This window comes from Daphnia carinata, chromosome 5, assembly GCF_022539665.2.
Source record: "Daphnia carinata strain CSIRO-1 chromosome 5, CSIRO_AGI_Dcar_HiC_V3, whole genome shotgun sequence".
Taxonomy (NCBI): Eukaryota; Metazoa; Arthropoda; class Branchiopoda; order Diplostraca; family Daphniidae; genus Daphnia; species Daphnia carinata.
The window spans coordinates 9,214,489-9,236,936 of record NC_081335.1 but is presented as its reverse complement, the minus strand read 5'-3'; the positions used below and the strand labels follow the sequence as shown (position 1 = coordinate 9,236,936).

General features: G+C 40.9%; 1 long non-coding RNA gene across 4 annotated transcripts; it reads right to left on the bottom strand.

The window, feature by feature from the left end:
- Window positions 1-19,586: 19,586 nt before the first annotated feature.
- Window positions 19,587-21,986, bottom strand: LOC130699877 (uncharacterized). 4 transcript variants are annotated; one of them, XR_009003550.2, is made up of 6 exons: window positions 21,518-21,986; window positions 21,275-21,459; window positions 21,005-21,217; window positions 20,733-20,935; window positions 20,210-20,674; window positions 19,587-20,140 (listed from the first exon to the last, which is right to left on the bottom strand). It is a non-coding gene; the product is annotated as an uncharacterized LOC130699877 (long non-coding RNA). The 4 variants fall into 4 exon arrangements; XR_009003551.2 differs by having other exon boundaries at window positions 21,005-21,459; window positions 21,518-21,662; window positions 21,767-21,986; XR_009003549.2 differs by having other exon boundaries at window positions 19,589-20,140; window positions 21,005-21,222; window positions 21,518-21,984.
- Between the last annotated feature and the right edge of the window lie 462 nt (window positions 21,987-22,448).

Here is a 22,448-nt window from a genome sequence, read left to right as displayed (position 1 = left end):
AGAATGCCCTTTGGATTGTGTAATGCGCCGGCTACCTTCCAACGATTAATGAACCATATACTTCGAGATGTAGCAGGACAAAAAGCCCTAGTATATTTGGATGACGTAATTATTTTTTCCGACTCCTTCGAAAGTCATCTAAGCGACATTCGAGAAGTCTTTTCTTTAATTAAAAACGCGGGACTAAAATTAAAACTCAAGAAATGTCAATTTATGAAGCAATCAGTAAATTACCTTGGGCACATCATTTCTACCGATGGCATCGGTCCTGACCCAGATAAAATAGACAAAATCGCCAACTATAAAACTCCAACTTCAGCAGAAGAAGTGCGATCGTTTTTAGGCCTAGCAGGATATTACCGACGTTTCATTGAAAATTTCGGGGCAACTGCCCAACCATTGACCGCAAAAACTCATAAAAAGCACTAAACAAGCCCTTCGTTTGGACTGATGACGACCAAACAGTTTTCGAAAAACTCCGCACATGTTTAATCACTCCCCCACTATTAGCCTACCCTAACTTTGATCTCGAATTTTTATTATTCACCGATGCCTGCGATTACGGTATTGGCTCAGTCCTCTCACAGATACAGAACGGTGTAGAGAAACCCATAGCATACGCAAGTCGGCAACTAAAACCGGCCGAACAAAAATACGCCACAGTAGAAAAAGAGGCATTAGCCGTTGTATTCTCTATCAAACATTTCCGACACTACTTACTAGATAAGCCATTTACAGTGATTAGCGATCACCGCCCCCTCCAATGGTTAGAAGAACAAAAAGACAACAACGGCAGATTAGGCCGTTGGGCTATCTTATTAGCCGGTACCAATTACAAAATTAAGTACCGACCAGGCCGGGTGCACCAAAACGCCGATTGCCTGTCACGCCTTCGCGTCGCCCACATCCATGAGAATAACGTAGAAATAGATATCATAGCTAGCCAAACAGAAGATCCACTATGTCAAGCAATAAAGAAATATCTAGATGAAGGAGTTCTTTCAGAAGAGGACGAAAAAAATATGCCAATTTGGGCAAAGGAAATTAGCTTTTACCAAGTTACAAGTGGTGTGCTGTACAGAATCGAAACACCGACGGCAAAATGCAAGCGAAATATTTTAAACCCCCAAGTTATTCTGCCCCTTACCTTACGACGTGTAGTATTAAAACAAATGCATGACGAACCTATGTCAGGTCATCTTGCCTTCCTTAGAACCTATCTAAAAGTTAAAAATAATTACTATTGGCCCACGATGAGAAAAGATATAAAGGAATACTGCTCTGCTTGTGAAATTTGCATCGCCAATACTAACTCCAACCTCAGAGCCTTCCTCTTTCCACATGAACTAGCTAAGTTCCCATTTCAGATTATAGGAATAGATTTTTTAGGCCCCATCCAACCAATATCCCCTAATGGGAATAACTGTATTTGCGTAATCACCGATTACTTCACAAAGTACGTAATTGCTGTCGCCCTACCCGATCAAACCGCCCGTACCACGGCCGAATGTGTATATAAAAATGTGGTATTGACCCATGGGGCCCCACTAGCTATCGTCTCAGATAGGGGACCGAATTTTACCTCCGGTCTCTTCAAATATTTTTGCAAAAAACTTAACATCGAACAAAGATTCACTACGGCTTATAACCCGGCAAGCAATGGGGAAACGGAAAGATTTAACCGAACCCTCACGACTATGTTAAGAAAAGAACTCGTAGACGGGCAACATCATAATTGGGAAGATGTATTGGGAGAAATCTGTTTTGCATACCGAGCATCCGTTCACTCCTCCACCAACGAGTCACCTTACTACATGATGCACGGTAGGGATTGTAACATGCCCATAAACAAAATTCTGGGAGCAGTTCCCGAAGCCGTACCGTCATCGGGTGGCTACGTTGACACGCTATTAGAAAGACTAAGATACAGTTTCCAGCGAGCACGGGAAGAAAACGAGAAAGCCAGAGAACGCCAAAAAGAACAATACAACAAAAGGGCAAAAACATTCGATTACAAACCGGGAGATAGAGTCTTGTTAGATGTCCGTGTTGTGCAAAAGGGAGACAACAGGAAGTTTACATCGAAATTTCGAGGCCCTTATCGCATCGTTAAAGTGTACTCAAATCGCACGGTGGACATAGCAGACAATTCATACAACTGCCAGCTAGTGCACAGTAACCGGCTTAAACCTCTGTACGAGACTATGTTATGGACGGACGAACCCATGCCAGACGTCGAGTCTTCGGTCGAACCAAATGACAGATTCCGGAAGCACATCGCTACTCAAACTCGTGTAGAGGAACAATCCGATAGTGAAGGCGACTCCGACCAGAATATAGTGGAACAAAGTGATGTTATGGACGATATCGAGCTTGAAAATATTGCGTCCCAGGGTGTGGTTACATTGGAACCAACAAGTGCAACCGTGCCAACCCCAGAAGACATTGCCCCCGAACACGTGTGCAATACTCCTATTGAAAATCCGGATGAAAACCTCCCACGGTTGCGTGCCAGGTCAACGATCAGGCCAAGGACACGTCTTATAGCGGAAATTTAAACTAAAACACGAACAGCTGTGTGGAATAGTGGCGGCCTTATAAACATTTTTGACCTTAGAAAAAAAAAAAAAAACAATAAACGAATAAAAAAGGTTAAGTGCTACAAACGCTCAAGTGGGACCGTCGCGACCGTTTACAACCCGGACGAAAACGCCCTAACAAGTTCACGAACTCTATGCCACATTGCAAGTGGGACGAGAGGAGTATTTAAGCAAACCAGAAACGACGAACAAGCATCCACTTCACCTCCACTTCTCTTCCAAGCAGAATGTCCTTCCACTCTAATCAATGGGAACCCCTTACGGATGAAGACTGGGATTTCATCGAAAACTGCTGGAAGACGGGGACTCCCCTTAGCGGTACGATCGACCTAGAAGACTCCGACGACAACGACGAGACGGCTAGCCTGCCGGATGACCGCTCCCCGTCCGAGAAGATAGGCGGAAGTCTTTCTGACGACGACCTAGACGCCTACTTCTCCAATCCCGGTAGCCTGAACCACCTCACCGAGGACCCATTCGGGAACACCGACTGGGGAAAGTTTCTAGCCCTCGACCGCTATGTGGCCCGTCTGAAGAACGGCACTAGCAAACGCCAATGGACGCCGTTCGGCCTGCCTACGATGGAGTGGCCCCCGCACAACTTCATCCATAAGGCGAAGAAGGCGATAGAGGCTCAAGAGAGCAAACCGGCAACCGGCCAAGAATGGCTCCCCACCAAAAGGGAGTTTATGTTGTTAATTGTTGTTACCATCCTCATGATTTTTGTGTTGTTCTTCTAAATAACAGAAAATAAAAACAAAAACCTACAAAAAAAAAAAAAAACCCATCTTAACTTCTTGTCGAAAAAAAAAAAAAAAAAAAAAAAAAAAAAAAAAATAAAATAAAAATAAAAATAAATAAATAAATTAACGCAAACAAACAAAAAGGAAGGTTCAAAAAAAAAAAAAAAAAAAAAAAAAGGTTGTCACACAACCATCTCTTTCCAAACATCTTTCTCTCTATTCCGGGGATACGCCGCGGGCAACAATATGTTGCGCCCTCTATGTTTTCCACGCCTTCCCTTGATAGCCATACAAATAAAAATAATACCGACATTCATTTTCCATGGTAACCCCATGTCCCCACGCGTGACACGACGATCACGCAGACCAACCCCTTCTCGCCACCCCGTAAGATGCTCCGGATGTAAACGGATACAAGTCAAACACCCCCATTACTTAAACAAACTCTCCACTAGCCACCCTACCAGGGCCCTCTTCACGCTCCCACAAAAGTTTAATTTACCCCCCCCTACGTGTAAACTCTGCCCCTACGAACCTTCTACCCCCTTACACCCTTCCTTCCACCCACCGTTCAGGATGTTTAGAATAAAAACGGATACGACAGCGTACGCGAACGTACGTCACAGCAGCTCTGTAGGCCATTCCCTCTCCTTCCCCGTCTCTATTGTTTCTTCATGAGTTTTTCGTTCCCCATTCCCCCTTAGCAACAGTGCCACGTCTCTTCAAGCCTATTGTGATCCTCCTTTCCAACTACTATCCTCTGATTTACAACGTTGCCGTTCCTTTTTTTTTTTTTTTTTTTTTTTTTTTTAAGTGCAAAATATATAGAAGTAAATTCTAATTCAACCAAATAGAACCAAAATACCACATAAAAAAAACCCCTGAACAACAGGGTTTCTTGTTTAAGGCCCAGTCGTCAGATGCGGGTTTGTGGGGGTTGAACCCACGTCCAGCCTGCACCATTGGCATGGCAGACCACTGCGGTACCAATGCGGCAAGCTACGACTCTGATTAGATTCTGTTTAGTATTCACAAAATTCCACAACTACGATTCATTCTACATACTATTAATAATATTTCGTTCCGTTTATCCTTCCTTATCATCTCTATACGTATATGTTAAACCCTGGATAACTACATTCCAAACAAAAAAAAAAAAAAAAAAAAAAAAAAAAAAAAAAAAAAAAAATGAAAAAGAAAAGGACTGCCAAAAAAACATGGTAGTTAAACAAAAATGTTTTTTATGATTCCCCAGATCATGCTGATCCTTATCGCGCTGACCCTCCTGCTCTCATCGACAAGAGCATTCCAAACCACAATATGTAACTGCAATAACCCGACCGGAGTTGGACTTCTTCAATTCTCCGACGGTCTTTGCGAGCCTGCCACGCGCGTCTCACACACTAAAGTGGACTACCGAGTAATGACCGACAAAAAGGCGGCCTTCAACTTCCCTGGATACATCTGCGGCAGATGGAAATCAATCAAACACATCACAATCAATTTCGTGGGACAAGCCATAATCGTTCCGGAACGCATCGCCATGGAAACAACAGCCGTAGAGTGCGATATCATGAGGCAGTCAAAGCGTTGCAACGAGAGCCCAATGACCATATCAGAAAACAAATGGGTATTCAATCAAGAGCCAGACGACGTAGGATATTGGCTAAGGACCACTACTGTGGTCACCATCAACTGCATGTTGGAAGAAGTCGTCCTCTCCCGAACCGATGAAGGCGATATAATTACCACACCATTGGGAAAAGCCAACGTGTCGCACGGTTCAATATCTCATAATCACCTCACCTTATTCTGGATCGACACATATGGGAAAACAACCGATATCTCCCTCAGGCAACTAGAAAAAGGTGTAGGATACTGGTACGAATCATCAACAAACGGAACCTGGATTCTCCAAGATGACTCCAAACAACTCGACTTTCATGTACGTCGGATGTCACGCTGCCAGACAGTGAAATGCGACAAAAAGATCGACAGTTGGACAGTTGTTGGAGATAACCATTTATTCATCATCACGTACCCGTTGGGCCCAGCTGCAGCCACCGTGCCTTCAATCATCAAAAACAGCACATCTAACGCGAACGACTTCCTAGACATCAACATCCGACAAAACGCTAGGATCCAATATCTAGAAGATGCCGCCATCCGCCACGAAAACGAACTCATCCGAATCGTCCAGAGCATACAGTGCGACCAGCGCCGCGCCAAACACGCACAAGCTGTTTCAACTGCTCAATACAATGGATGGTTGGCAGCCACACAACTGGGTCTCCGTCAGTGCGTGAAACTGATCGCAACCGGAAACATCGTCTCAGCCGTTCAATGCACACCCACAGCGGTCACTTTCACGACAGACATCACCATTTGTGGACCACAGCCGCGGTTCGGAAATTCTACCATCGGCCGATCCGGTTGGGAACTAACGGAGTTCGCACCATGCTACTGGGCTGGTGGAATCGTTAATTTCAACGATAAACCGTATGCCTACCGCAATAACACGTGGCAACTGGTCGAAGCATCTGTCGTCGTTCCGCAACGTGACCTAGCCGACGCTTTCCGTTACCAAGACGTCGATTTCTTCGAGTACAAGCATCAAACTAATCCCGCATATACAGATACGCCGGTTAGCCCCATGGATGTAATGGCCGACATTACAGCAGCCATGAACGAACATGCCGCGACGGGCCAAACTCTAAACACAGGAGCATCCGCAATCGTCGTTTCGGCAGCTGAAAAAGCCGGTCTCGGCACTTTTACCAATTGGTTCGAGAATTTTAAAGTCTACTCGTTTATCATTCTACTTATCGCTGCCTTCCTCTTACTCGCTCGCGGCTGCTATGCCCTCGGATTTTGTGGTTTAATGTGGAAATGTTGTTGTAAACCCCCGCGCCCTCCTCCTACAGCAGTTTACCGCCCGCAGAATAACCGCCCAAGAGAGCCCTAGAATTTCTTTTGGATTGCGGGACGCAATCTGGTATGACGGGGAGCGATGTAACGAATCGTCTAGCGAAGCCCCTTCTTTCCTCCTTTCTCCAAATAGACTAGAATCGTATACCTGTAGCCCCTTGTGACTCAGAACTTTCACTTACTAACCTAGTTTTTAAAAGTCCCTTAGAAATATAATTAAAAAAACGAAGACATGTCCCGGCACGTCGGCTAAAAATAGATTTATTTCAGTTCGTCTGAGATTGCCCGAAATGGCCTAAAGTCGCCCGAGCGATTTTTAGCTATCGTCCAAATTCGTTCGATACCGCCCGAATTTGCCCGCCTATGCCTCGCCATTGCGCCCAAAATCGCCCGATACCGCCCGATATTGCCGCCTATCCTTCAACACTGTGCCGTATGGTTCTCACAGTCGATGGAAAACATATAAAAAGCCATCGGCAACTCACAATAGTTAGTCGTCCCTTGAGAGAGCTATCTCGTGTGTACCTCAGCCTTCTTCCGAGCCGCTACCTCATCCTCAGAAACTGAAGCGTAAGTTCCCTTCTTAGCAATATTCTCTACTTGTCTTAGTTGCCCCTTAGTAGTGTATGCCCAAGTAACGGTCACGTAATTGTAGGCCTTCGCCTCTTCCGTGCTGATTTAATTGATTATTTGCGGTATATAATACACGTTTATTCTTTCATACACGTATTGTTTTACGCTTATTTATACACGACATTGTGAGTAACAGCGCCGCACTTAGTTATTTTTCCGTATTGGAGGCAACATGACAACGTCGTGTTCCCCTTTACACAATGGTGGCCCTCTATCGAGGACCACCCAATTCAAATGCGTTAAAACGGCTGGGCAGCCTCGTGCGGCGTCCAGACCGCGTCGTCTGCTGTTGGGAATCTAATGTAAAGTTTCATAACCTCGTGTATTGCAGTGAATCGTCGTAACAATTTCCCTTCAACAAGGTACAAACATGCTGTATTTATACTACTAACTAACACACATCTGAAGGTAAAATGGGTGGGGATACGTTCACTTTCACTCGTGAAACGCTTGAGGGATGTTGAGGGTGTGGCTGTCTTCGGATAGCCTTTGGGCTCGTTACATTCCTCCCCCCCCCCCCTTCGATGAGAAGAATTGGTCCTCCAATATGCGCTTCTCCATCACCGACTATAACCTACGGCTGAATAATAAAACTTGTTCCTTCACCTGAATTTTAGAAGAAATTTTCTCTCCTTCTTCTTTTTCCGTCACCAACTATAGTTGCTTCTATGAATACAAATGATGGCTATGGTTGAATAAACCGGTTCTATCTTCGTCTTGATTATAGTGCGTTTGTGCTGTCATTGTTTGACATAGCCGTATGTCCACGGTTGTCCTTTATTTTTGTATCTGCTCCGTGTAGAAGCAGTAACTCGATCATGTCTGATTGTTTGTATCTCACTGCATCGTGTAGGGCGGTTGTGCCCGTTTCGTCTTGTTGGTTGACGTCGATTATTCTTTTTGTGCAGATTTGCGTTGCCAAGTCTTCGAGACCGTACCTGGCGAGGTAGTGTAAGGCGGTTTTGCCCTCGTTTGTTGCTATCTTGATGTTTGTTGGGGTACAAATTAGTCTTGCGCATTCTTTATTTTTGTGTGATATTGCCGTCATCAGTGGGGTTTCTCCGTCTTTATTGCGATTTGTGAATTCGCAGTTGTTGTGTTTTAGTATTCTTATCAAGAATAAATCGTTGTTGGTTGCTGCCCAATGTCCGATTGTGTTCCCTTGATACATTATCTCGGGATTCGCTCCGTAGGAAAGTAAGGCATCCGTTATGTCGTACCTGTTCCTTTCTATACTGGTGTGAAGTAGGGTACGTCCTTCGTCCTATCGTTTATCGAGGAATATAGCCATTTTTTGCCTTGGCCAACATCCAAGCGATTCTAATTTGCTTTGGATGCACCTCCTTATAGTTGGTACTGGAGCTTCCATCATGGATAAGCAAAGTTTTCCGGCTTCTAGGTCAATAGTGGCCGGTCGATGCAGCTGAATTTTTTCCGCTCGCTCCGTTGAAAGTGGTGCTATCGTTTTCATCCGACAGTTTTTGCAGGCTTTCTTTTCCTTTTGTTCGTCATTCGGCCTGCTCCGTTTTTGGGGCGGCTCACATTGTAGGTCGGTGTCACTGTTATTTTCTAATTCGGCACCGTGGGGTGGGTCATATTGGAAGCCGGTGTCACTGTTATTTTCCAATATATATTCGGTACTGTAGGCACTTTCCATGTCGGGTTCTATTTCACTATATGCATTTATCTCCTTGGTGTCGTCGTCACTCGATTCACTGCTGTCTTTACTTTTCCTCTCTAGCTCAGAAAAATCGTTCTTTTCGGTTTTGATTCCGATCCATTCTGCGTTTTTCACTATTTGCCTGTTTACATCCGCACTTTTAGCACTATCTTTTTCTCCGTTTTCTTGCTGGCTTTTCTCACTTTCAGTATCGCTAATGATTATTAACTCGTGTTCCTTTTGGTCCTGTGGGATGATGATTACGTCCATTTCGTTATCTTGATTGGTGATGTTGTTTGCCATTTTGAGAGGAATGGTTTAGTTTTGATGACACTTTGCTTTGTGGAACTTTGTCGGAGTTTTGTCTTTGAGACACTGGGAGGGGTTAGTTAATTCATTTTGGGAATCTTTCTTCTTCAGAGGTCTTCTTGTTTTTTGCTAACTTTTGTTTAACTGTTCTTAAATTGAAGGCAGGTTTGTCTTGCATTTAATTATGTTCCTTTTCGGTCTCATATCCCTTCGCGGGCGAATTGACATATAAGCCGTTTGATTGAAGAACTTTCCTTATTCCTTTTTTAGTCATTGTCATTTTCATTTTAGGTGTTCCTGCGTTTTATTTTCTTTGTGAGTTAGTTTCTTTAGTATGATGAAGAGATGTTGCCTTTCACAAGAATTTTTGAAAAACCTTTTGATTTCGAGCATGTTTGTATGGATACTGATCCTCCTAATGACTTTGTTATTAGCTTTTGATTTTGTGGATAATGTTAGTTGAGAATACAAAATTGTTATTTGAGTTTGCTTCCTCTTCTTGTTTTACTATAAAGTTACGAGTAAGGGGATATAAAAAAATTTAAGGGTCATTTAATTGGTTGAAAATGCTGATTAGTACGTTATTTACTGGGGGCTGTTAATTTATTCTGTTATTAATTGAATTTGTCAAGGGGTATGTCTAGTTGCTACTTTTAATTTCGATGACCTTGGGACTTTTTATTTTCTAGCTGAACTACTGTTGTCAATTTCTGACATACAACGGCATAGGTCTTCCCAAACCATGCCGTACCCAACGACATAAGTACAGGTTGTGTGTTTTCCTGTGCATCTTTTGGGTGTGTCGGTTTCTTCAATAGCTGGGTAGCTTAATGAATTTGGCGCGCTCGGTCGTGGAAGGCGCACTTGTCCTTGTCTTTCGATTGTCAGTTGTGTAGGGGCGGCTGTTCTTATGAACGGTTGTTCGACGGTTATTTCTGGATGATAATTTGTCTCTCGTACCGGTAGCATTGAAGCGAGTTCGTGGTCTTCCTCTATGCCATCATCGTATCTGCTTGTAAACTTTCGGTTTCTGCGAATATGTTCTTTAATTTTTGAGATGGGGTTGCAAATGATGAAGATCCGTAAGCATATGAGGAATAGCACAAATCCTATCGCCGATAGGCCTATTATTTTTAATTTGTCGAACCATGAATACATGTGACCTATTTGATTATCTTGTTCTTCTGACATCACAATATCTCCAACAGAATTGGAATTTCCTTCTTGCATTCTGCCAACTAGGTCATTTAGGATGTTTAATTGCTCCATTTCCATTGTCTCGTGTGCTGGATGACTTTTCAGGGAAAAATCGAAATCATTTAGGTGGAGCTCTTCAAATTCTGTAATGAGGTCTAGGTTAGGCATATGGATGCTAGGCTTTTGTCGTATCCAATCTCCGGTTGTAGAGTTGTGTTCCCAGGTGTGAGGATTTCCATTTAAATTAACTAACGGTGTTTTCCAAAAACAATCGGAAAATGGGTGAATTGACCATCCATCTGTTCCGATCGTACAGTTCTTTCCTTCGTAAGTAAAGAACGGCTGAAATCCACATTTTGTTTCGTTCGCTGAGATAAAAATTCTCTTGGCTTCGCATTGTTGAAGTGTCATTACTTGACCGAAGCCTTGTAGTCTCGTGCAGATTGGTAAACCTACTGCTGCTGCGGCCAAAATTCCGTTGGTTTGAGCTAAGATAACTGCCTGTGTTCTTTTGATTGCCGATAATTGACAATAAACGTCTCGTATTTCTTTTGCGAGTTTGTTCTCGTGTTCTGTTTCGATGCTTATCTTATATTGGTCGTGCATTTTACTTATTTCGTATTTAATTTTGTCGTTGAATTCTTCAATGTTTTTGGGTAAATCGGCTTCTAAATTTTCATTGTTTGATGTATCTTCAGCTTTTTGATCCATTGAAATTATCAAAGAATCAGCTAACGGTAAGTTTCGAATACTGCTTTCTTCGATGGCCTGAATTTGAGTTCCTTCTGTTGTAGACGTTGTTCCCGTTAGTGCTAAAGGGGTTACTCCGGCAGTATGTGTTGATGATTGTTGGGTCGTCGAACTTTCGCTTACTGTTTTTGTGCTCGGCGTTATTGAGCTTGGCTGGTGCGTCGTTGTTGTCGCGGTTGTTGTGGAACTTGTCGTAGTAGGCGTTGTTGTTTCCTCCGTTGTTGTTGAACTTGTCGTAGTAGGCGTTGTTGTTTTCTCTGTTGTTGTGGAACTTGTTGTAGTGGCCATTGTTGTTGTTGTCGTACGTTTTGTAGTTGTAGTGGTTGTTGAAGTTGAAGTTATCTTAGTAGTTGCCGTAGGTCTAGTAGTAGTGGTGGGTTTAGTGCTTGTCGATGTGATTATTGGTTTTGTAGTTGTGGTGGGTTTTGTTGACGTTGATGTCATACTGGGTTTAGTTGTCACTTTCTGTGTTGTGGTGGGTTTGCTAGCTGCTGTGCTTGTAACTGGTTTAATTGTCGTAGTGCTTTTTACCGTAGTTTTTGCTGTTGTTCCCAATGTGGTTTTTATTGTGGGCTTTGTAGTCGTTGTAGCGCTTGTCGTTGTTGTGTGTTTTTCTGTTGTGGGTGTGGCAGGGGGTGTGGCCACAGTTTTGCTGTTCTCTGATTGGTTGTTATCCTCTCTTTTCATTAGTGGTGGTATGGTTGGGAGTGTTTTCCCGTCCAATGGCTGTTTAGTGTGCAGTGCTATGATGGCTGCCGCTGAGAGAGTCCGTATTTGGTGTGGGTTGCGATATTCAAAGTTAAAGTGTTGTTTTTGGCTGGAGCTGTGACAATGCCCCAGGGTCACCCGTCCTACTCTCTGTGTGAGACACTTCCTGTCTGATGAGGGTGAATGTAGCCCAGTTCTATCTGTTGCCATGAGCTGTCCTGTGTGCTCAAATGTGCCCCAGATTGAGCTGGTGCTAGCGCACTCTTGAAGTACTAGCATTGTCGTATTGGCTTTGATACAGGTGTTTGTGTTGAACGGTCTGATGGTGAAATCAGATGTATATTCGAAAGCTTGTCCTCGTTCTGTTGCTTTGCTACAGTTGGCTACCATTGTTTGTGATTGTACTAATGGATCGTTGCTGTTAATTAGTTTTCTTAGTTCTTCTTGACATTGCGGCCACTCTTTGTCGCATTCTTCTAATGTCATTTGCTTGTTTACTCCATGGTGTGTTAGACATTTTTCGTTTGGTGTTTTTCCGTTTTTCAATAGGCCCCAGGCAATCATATCCCAGATTATATTTCCGCTACCGTGATTAGTTTTTAAAATTCCTCCAAATAGCGGTGAATTAATCGTGGTTGTGATTGCCTTCCGTTGTTCTTGTTGAATTTCCTGCATTTCTGCTAAAGTTGTGTCTGGGAAATTTTCTATGATGTCTGGATTGGTGTTGACAGTTTCAAAGATCCATTTTTGTGTTACGCTGTTCTTATCATCTCTGCATTCTGTCAATATGATAGCTTGGTATGTTCCTAGTGTGATACAGAGATACGATTCTTGTGAAATTAATTGATGGTTTTGTTGATCTAGAATCCACCGCGTTGAAAATTCTGAGCATTTAGCAACAATTAGTCGGCCTGCTTCTCCTTCTGTGATACAGATATTACTGTTCTGGATTCTTATTGTTTGGTCAACGATGTATTCGAATTCTGATCCTTGAGGAAGTGGATCATCGTCTTTGAGACGAAAGTGGGCGGTTAACTGAGTGTTTTCGTTTGGTTTGTATATTATGTATATAGTGGCGTTGTAATTTACACTCCGGTCCTTCTCGTTGATCCTGATTGACTGTTGATATCCCATTCTTATTGGCCCCCAGGCGTACGAAATGCTGTACAGACGTTTTCCTGAGTCTTCCGAGGGGGCGTTGAGCAAGAATGTAACTTCCTGTTGAATGGATCGTTTCCGCTTGGTTAACTGGAGTTCCCTGTAGTCCTTGCACACCGATGTATCTAGGTGAGTATTTTGTATACATGTATGTATAGTTGTTTTGAACATCTCGTACAATTTTCTCGTTGTTTCGGTTGGAAAGATTAGGTATGTGAGCGGTACGCCCACAACTTTGTAACCTTGTGGTGTTATGTCCCGATCTGGTTTGTTGAAGAATGAAATCTCGATCTGTCGATTGGTGTCGTAAAGACGGCTGGTGTTTTCGCGTTCCGGTATTCTCGGAAGCTCCAGATAACCGCTTCCTTTGATCAAGGTTTGAGAATATGAATTATTTGTTGTCCTATCTCCCCATACTATTGTGTTTTGATTTTGGATGAAGTGTCCTTCCTGCTGGGTAGTATTTAATGGTCCAAATGGGCTTTCAATTGGGTCGTCTTGTTTTTCCTGCCGTAAGGTGATTTGTTCTGCAACACAGTTGAGGGTGTGATATGTTTTTATGGCATACCATTGTCCTTCGCCTGTCGGGGTGGCTGTGAAACTCAGACCCGCTGGTCCTGTCTGCATGTTATTATCGCCACACTTCTTGTCGTTCACCATTCTCCAGCATTCCAGTGGGGAAATTAGTTTAGTTTCTTGTGAATATATGGTGTCGAAAGATCCGATCCAGAATGACCCAGTTATTTTCTTCGTTTTTATCCATTGCTTGCAGGTCCAGCCTTTCCAAGAGGCTGCTGGTTTTTGTGTTGTTTTTAAAGTGTACAACGTGGGTATTCTGGGTAAGTGAGCTGTATCTGATTCTTTGTTATTGCAGTAATAGGGTGCCTCTATATCTAAAATTCCTCTGGTCTTTACGTTCTGGCAGTCGCATACGGTTGAATAGATGGGATATGTGGATGGAATGATGGTGAGTAATTGGATGAGTGATAGTATCAGTTCCATCTGCGAAAAGAAAATTTGGGCGTTTTAGAATCTCGAGACTTCGTTGCGTTGCCGTAAGTTGTATCGTGGATTCGTCATTCTAGTGTGTGCAGGATTAATTGGTATAGGACCGGGGAGATTTGGTGCGATGATTTTACAATTTTTCGTTTCTGCTGCATGATGATGTGGATGCCAACACGCTCTACGGACAGGTATTCTTTTGTTGTTGATGAAGTTGTTTCTTGGTCTGCCTGGTCCTCGTCGCACTGTTTCACTTCTTGGTTGTTGTGGAACACTAGATAATTTTTCTGTTTCTTGGTTTGCCGGGACGTAGAGTTTTAGGCGGTTGACGTGTACCACTGATTTTAGTTTTTCATTGCTCGCGTGTTGAATCTCATAAGTGAGATTTGAGAAATTTCTGATGATTTTGAACGGTCCATTCCACCTGTTGATGAATTTTCCGGCAGTTGGTGGAGCTTTCAGTAGCACAAAGTCACCAATGTTATATTTGATTGCTTGTGTTCCTTTGTCGTAATATCTTTTTTGTTTTGTCTGTGCCCGAAATAGGTGTTCCTTTGCTAGTTGCTGAGCCTTTTTCCATTGGTGTGAGTACATTACACTGGTATCCTCGTATGTTTCGTATCGCCTGTCTATTTTGATGTCGTTTGGGAGCACTGGTTGTCTCCCGAAGAATAGAAAGAATGGGTTTTGTTGCAGTGTTGACTGCTTCGCTGTGTTGTAAGCGAATGTGACAAATGGTAGATATTTGTCCCAATTTTCTGGTTCATCCGTTACGTAGCAACCCAACATGTCACATAGAGTTCTGTTAAATCGTTCTACTAATCCGTCTGTCTGGGGATGGTATGCTGTTGTTCTGATTTGTTTGATTTTAAATAATTTGCAAATATCTTGGATTAAGCTCGACAGGAAATTAGTTCCTTGATCCGTTAAGACTACTTCAGGGGATCCATATTTGGTGTAAATATCATTAACCAATATTGTAGCAATTGTTTGGGCAGTTTGATCTCTCATTGGAACCGTGAAGACGAAACGACTGGCATAATCTGATAGGACTAAAATATACTTATGTCCCTTTGCGCTTTCTTTAACGGGACCCACAATATCCATCGCAAGTCTTTCCCACACCCTTTCGGCTGGAGGCATAGGTTGCAATGGTGCTTTACTTCCTCCCACAGCCTTGCGTTTTGCGCATTTAAGGCAATTTTTGATGTGTTCTGTTACGTTTTGTCGCATGTATGGGAAGAAGTATTGTTCTCTAAGTCTGGCTATTGTTTTTTCGATTCCTAAATGCCCTGCCATCATGTGATCATGATTTGCTCGTAAAATTCCGTCGATTAAAGGTACAGGGACTACTAATTTTCCTTGTCTATCTGTTAATAGACCCTTTTCATTGATTATAAAGTTGCTTGAGAATCTTTTATTTCTATTTTTCTGGCTATCTTCTTGTATTTCCATCATTAGTTTTTGACAATACTTATCTGCTTGCTGTAATTCTATCCATCTGTCTTCTTTCTCAGACCTTTTACTTTCACTTCCAATTTCTCTTTCGAAACCTACGCTCTTCCTTTGACTTTCCCTCTCAAAACTTTCGTTTTCTTTTTGAATACTTTCGTTTTCTTTCTCCAGCTGTTCTTGTTTCTTTAATCTTTTAATCCTTAGTTTTTCTTTTAGATTTTCACCTTCTTTTCGAATATTTTCTAGCTCTCTTATGACAGTTCCTCTTTCCATTGCCCTTGTTTCTACTCGTGCTATTGGCACTATGGGAATACGGCTTAGGGTGTCTGCATTTTGGTGCGACTTCCCAGGCCGGTACCCAATGACGATGTCGAATTCTTGTATTTTTAGTGCCCATCTAGCTAATCTTCCTGCGGGTTCTGTCTTGCTCATTAACCATTCTAAAGGTCTATGGTCTGTAAATACGGTGAATCTGCGTCCGTATAGATACGTTCTAAATACGTCAATTGCGTGGATGATGGCGTAAGCCTCTTTCTCTGTGGTTGACCACTTGGCTTCGCGGTCGTTCAGATGTTTAGAGCTATACGCTATGACGACTTCCGCGCCGTCTGATTCACGGGGTTCCTGTACGTCGGACTCCGCTGAATCCGCTGATTGAGGTAGAGTTTGCATCTGAGCCAAGACTGCTCCTATACCGTATCCTGAGGCATCTGTGTAGATGATAAATTCGCGCGTGAAATCTGGATACCCTAGGATAGGTCTAGTTATGAGACAGTTCTTGATACAATCAAAGGCGTCCCTTTGTTCCTCTCCCCATTTCCACTCGGCTGATTTTCTCGTTAGCGCTGTCAGTGGGTGGGCTTTATCAGCAAAAGCCCTGATGAACTTTCTGTAATAGCTAGCCAAACCTAGAAATGAGCTCAATTCTTTCACGTTTTTGGGAGCTGGGTATTTGATGTTTACTTCTAACTTTTTTGTACTCGGCGTTATTCCTTTTTTCGAAACAATATATCCTAAATAGTCTAATTCTTCTTTGAAAAATTCGCATTTCTTTCTTTTTAATTTTAGTCCTGCGTCTTTAAGAAGTTTAAACACTGCTTCTAGATGTATCACATGTTCAGCAATATTATTACTGAACACTATGATGTCATCCAGGTAAACCAATGCGAACCTGAACAATACTGATTTCAATATGTTGTTCATTGCTCGTTGAAAAGTGCTTGGTGCATTTGTTAGTCCAAATGGCATTCTATTAAATTCGTATTGTCCAAGTTCACAGATGAAGGCGGTTTTGTGTTTGTCGCTTTCTTCTATCTCGATCTGCCAGTAGCCACTCAGTAAGTCCAATGTTGAGAAGTAAACCGATCCGCTCAATGCATCAATGGTGTCGTCGATTCTTGGTAATGGGTATTTGTCTTTTACTGTTATTTTGTTAAGTGCCCTATAGTCAATACACATACGCATTTCTCCATCTTTTTTGGGGACCATTACAATTGCTGCTGCAAATGGGCTGTGACTTTCTCTAATGATATTGTTACTCATCATTACATCTATTTTTGTCTTGACGATTAGTTTTAATGCTTCTGGTGTTCTGCGCAATCGTTGCGTAATTGGGGCGTTGTATCCTATGTTAATGGAGTGTTTTACATCAGTTGCTAGACCTAAATCTGATTCTCTTTCAGCAAATAGGGTTTCGTGTTTTTTCAATAGATTTTCAATTTTAATTTGTATCTCGTCGGAAATGTTAGTCGCTGTACTTTCTTGGGTTTGTCCAATTCGCTTATTTTTCTTGTCAGTTTCTGATTGGGAGAAAGATTCTAGGTTGCGATAATCTGCTTCTGTTAAATCGTGGTTGTCGTTATAGTCTGATTAACGGTTTGGGCGGAGTGGAATATGAATGCCGACTTTGCCAAATGTTATGCTGTATATTGGGAGTATGTTATTTCTAAAGGTATGTTCTACACCGGAATGATCGTAATTGATCTGCCTGTTTTTGGTATTAATTTTTACATTGTTGCTTGATAAGAAGTCTAATCCTAAGATACAATTTTCATTTAAGTTTTCCATGATAAAGAAATCATGCTTAATGACGTGACTGCTGTTAATGACAATTGAAAATCTAAATTTTCCTTTTGAGTTTAAGATTTCTCCTGATACTGTCCTAAATATCGGCGAGGGAGTATTTTTAATTTCTTCGAGTTTTTCCCTCTTCTTAAAAAATACTTTATCTGATACTAAACTGGCTGCTGCTCCTGTGTCTACTAAAGCGTTAATTTCTTGTCCAAAAATTCTTACTGGTATACGGATTAGTTTGGGTATCGCTATTTCTAAATTTTGTGTTAGAGGGTTGGTTGGTAGGGATATTGTGTTTACTGCATTGGACGGTGGTTCGGGTTGTTGATACGTGCCATATCTGTCCAACATTCTCGTGCAATGTGTCCTTTTTTATTGCACTTGTAACAGATAATAATCTTATTTCCAAGAGTGTCGTGGGTGTTCGGCTGGTTTTGTCGTTGCTGCGGGTATTGTCGTGGATAACCTGGGTTTTGGTGATACGCTTGTTGATTGTTGCTCGGTTGAAAGTGTGGTTGATTGTAATGGGTCGGTCCGTTGTTGTATGAAGGTCTCTGTGTTTGTTGATATGAAGGGTAATTGGGTTGTCGATACCCTGGGGAAGTACCTTGTCTTCGTGGTGAAGTTTAATTGTTGCGGTATGGGCTGTTCTCCCTGCTACGGCCGAAATTTCGGTCACTACTGGGGCCTCTGCTATTTGATCTGTCGTCGAATCGAACTCGCGGATTTTGTGATCTGGAGTACCGATCACTTGATCGTGAGGATCTTGGTTCGTATCGATCTGCTGCTGCTATGGTTATATCAGTATCCTGTGCCAAGTTACGGTTTTTATTAGTTTTTTCCAGTTCCTGAATTTTTTGTTTTAAGAATTCAATTTCTGTCTTTTGTTGTGAAAGTTCGTTGTCTTGTTGTTTCTCGTGATGCGTTATCCCTGCTATCACCGCATTTATTTCCTTATCTTCTGCAGTTTCCTTGCTATATAGGATACCTTCGGATATGATTAATTGTTTACAAAGCTGATCAAAATCTTCAGGGTCTTCGGGCATTCGAAAATAGAGCTCTGCTCTGAATTTTGGTAAAATGCCTTGCATCAGAATTTTGATTTTGGTATAATCTCTCATTCTTTTGACTGTGTTTATGAGTCGACCTTCAACTATGGTCTGGTTTTGGTCAGATTTTTCTTCTTTGCCTTCAATGGACTCATAGAGACTGTTGATTCTTGAAATAAAGGCTTTGCATTTCTCTTCAGGTTTTTGTTTTAGCGTGGATAACTTTTTTCTTTGTGCTGCTAAGTCGTATGCATCCTGGAATCTTGCAATAATGGCAGTTTTCCATTCGTCATAACTTAATTCGTCACCTTGCTCTTCCACGTAGTTTCCATGCCATTCTAAGGCATCGCCTTTTAGTCTGTCAGAGAAGAATCGTATTTTTTGGTTGTCGTCCCAGTCGTTGTTGCGTGCGACATGTTCGGCGTCCTTCAGCCATTCTGTTATTAGTTTATCAGGGAGGTCGGAGAAAAAGGCCCAGACGAAAAAGGCCCAGACGAAAAAGGCCCGCGAAAAAGGCCCAGACGAAAAAGGCCCATACGAAAAAGGCCCACTTTTTTCCAAATTCAAAAGTGGGCCTTTTTCTCCAGTGGGCCTTTTTCTCCGCTCAATTTCCATTTTCTTACAAACTTTATGTTTGTTTCGAAAATTGTATTTCCCACCTCCTATTCCGTGGAATTTGGAATGTACAAAGGTTGCTGAAACCGTGATTTTCTTTTAGGTTTGCAGAGATCAAACAATGTTAGCGTTTGTACGCTAGTTAATCTTTGATTATTTATTCGGTTGCAATCTAATTTCGAATTATATTAGTATTTATATATTGCTAATATCCCGTTTAATAAAGTTCATTTTTCACAATTTTTGTTTATTGAACTACCATCGCTTTTTTAAATATAATACAAAAAATAAATGTTTTTCGCACTTAGCCTTGTTCTGTCCACCCTCTTTCATTATTCCCCCAACCCCCAGTCCATCTCCCATATAGCTTCTTTTTGTCGATACTTATGCCATAGGTAAAGACCACTGATTCGTTGGGAATACGGAAACTGAATGAGTTCCGCGGGGCTTTTGTGGTTGCTGGGAACAAAAATATATGTTACCACGAAGACTAGTTTATTATCATTAACATTTGATAAATAATGTTTATAGGAATAATATTACAAACTTAAATTATCGTCTGAGGCAAGGACCAAAACAAAGATTATGTAATTCAATATTGATTCTAATACCATTTATTCCTTATACATTTTCAATTCTTTTAACAATTACAAAGAGCCCAATAAATATATTAAAATCATAACCTACTGCTATAAGTAATTCTGTTCGTTCTTCGTGTCCTGTTTTCACCTTTTGCACATTTTCAAGCAGCTATTGATTACCTAATTACACATCACATAATACATTGAGATATAAGGAAGCTTTACACTTTACGTTAACAAAGCTACTAATAATGACAAATCAATTTTCTACCATGACGGACTTTTTTTTTAAATGAGTCTGTTATTAGTGAAGACACTAAACCTTTTTAAATGAATCTAAGATATTTTTTCTTCAAATTTTCCACGATCATGGAAGGCATGCCAGTGTATTTTTCTATAAAACTATCACGACATGGCTGCACATGAAAGAACAAGAGTTTAGCTCATCCATGAGTCAGTATCAGTCTTTCATACGGTAAATTTGCCTTTTTTCTTTAGTTTATTCACTTTATGTTCTTTCTTTTCAGTTTTATTTTTCTTAATGTTGGCTTTTCTCTTTTTCTGTTGTTATTCCTTTCTCTTTTCCTTTTCTTCGATTCGTTCAGCGCAATTTATGTTACTTTCTGATTTGATCTCGTTCATTAATTGATTTGGCAAGCAATTCCACATAGTCTTTTACCTATTACAATACAGAAAGGTTAAAAGTTTTGAAGATCTTACAAATATTTTTGTCAAATTGAAAGTTTACCTGAAAACCTTCAGCTATTTGCAGAGCACCATTTCATGCCTGTTTTTCTTCAATGCTTCTTGCATTCTCAGCTTCAGCTTGGCCTACCAAGATATTCATTTTTGGTTTAAGTTTTATTTTCTTTCATTTTAATCGTTGCCACTTCTGGATATAAAGTGGTCTTTTTCAGAATGGGTGAGGAATTAGATAGTTCTCCAAAATCACATTTGCTGGAAACTAGGCAGCCTTCACTGTTAAAAATTGGTGTTGCCAGTGTACTTGCTAGTCTTGGTTGAGGAATTTCTGTTTTAACAAACTCTGAAAGACCAGAGGTTGATGACACAGATACTGCCTTGGTGGCTCGAGCATGTTTGGCAATTCAGGACCTCTTCTTCTTACTTTTTCTTTTTAATTTCTTCTTCATTCCCTCTAACTTCCGTTTAAATTGGATTTTCGTTGTCTTATCAGACAATTCCAGCTTTTCCCCTGAAAATCAATGGAATAAACTGGCCGGTCTTCCTTAAATGTAAATGTTAACACATACCTGTTAAGTGTGAGGCGTTCATTCAGTTTATGTTCTTTCTTCTCAGTTTTCTTTTTCTTAATGTTGGCTTTTCTCGTTTTCTGTTGTTATTCCTTTCTCTTTTCCTATTCTTCGATGCGTTCAGCCAACTTCTTTTTACTATCTGATTTGATTTCATCTTGTTTCATAATAGATTTAGCAAGCCATTCCACATTGTTTTTTACCTATTGCAATACAGAAAGGTTAAAATTATTTAAGATCTTACAAATATGTATGTCAAATTGAAAGGTTACCTGAAAACCTTCAGCTGTTTGCAAAGCATCTTTTCATGCCTGTTTCTCTTCAATACTTCTCACATTCCAACTTCAGCTTGGCCATCCAAGATTTTCACTTTGGCTTTGAGTTTTTTTTTATCGTTGCTACTTTTCAATCTAAAGTGTTCTTGTTCAGAATGGGTGAGGGATTAGATAGTTCTCCTAAATCAAATTTGCTGAATACTAGGCAGCCTTCGCTGTTGAAAATTGGTGTTAGCGGTGTACTTGTTGGTCTTGGTTCAGGAATACCTGTTTTGACAAACTCTGTGGGATCAGAGGTTGATGACACTGATGCTGCCTCGGTGGCTTGTGCAAGTTGGGCAATTCAGGACCACTTCTTGTTATTTTTCTTTTTTAATTTCTTCTTCTTCAATTTTTCTAACTCCTTTTAAGTTTGGTTTTCATTGTTCTATCAGACAAATCCAGCCTTTTCCCTGAAAATAGATGGAATAAGCTGGCCCGTCTTCCTTAAACGTAAAGATTAACACATACCTGTTAAGTGTGAGGTGTTAGCTGCTAGACATTCTTCCTGTTCAACACCAACCTTATTGCTATTGAGATCGTCAACTGTAGATACACTTTCAATTGGAATGTTGGTCAATAAGCTAGAAATCATGATTTTTTGGGTTCTCATTTCCTATTAATTTTGTTTAGACGACACTTTCAAGTTCTTGTTTTCTCTTTTTCCATTTACAAAAACTGCCTCTCATATTATAACCTTTAAACTTTATTATTATATACCTTGATTTCTCAACATTATCACTGATCACTCCATAGATCAAACTATACGAAACAAGTCTATTGTTATTTTCTTCAGGGAACGGCATTTTCAAGTCAAATCTAGCGTCAGGACGCCACAAACAATGGCGGACGGTTTTTAACATAAAATTTTTAAAATTTTTAATTCTTTTATTACAAATTCAACAAAATTTAGTTCCTTTGTATAACAATAATAATGAATTATAATAATAGAACAATAACAAAGGAACTAAATTTTGTTGAATTTAATAAAGCTTTAGCTAAAAGTTTTAATAACAGCTTTCCACCGTCCGCCATTGTTTGTGGCGTCCTGACGCTAGATTTGGCTTCAAAATGCCGTTCCCTAAAGAAAATAACAATAGACTTATTGTTTCGTATAGTTTGATCTATGGAGTGATCAGTGATAATGTTGAGAGATCAAGGTAAATAATAATAAAGTTTAAAGGTTATAATATGAGAGGCAGTTTTTGTAAATAGAAAAAGAGAAAACAAGAACTTGAAAGTGACGTCTAAACAAAATTTGTAGGAAATGAGGACCCTAAAAATCAAGAGCCTTATAAAACGCGAGGGTCCATTGACATCGTCGCTCTTAAAAAGCAACTCTCTCCTGAAGAGTTTTTCATTGCTAGCTTATTGACCAACATTCCAACTGAAAGTGTATCTA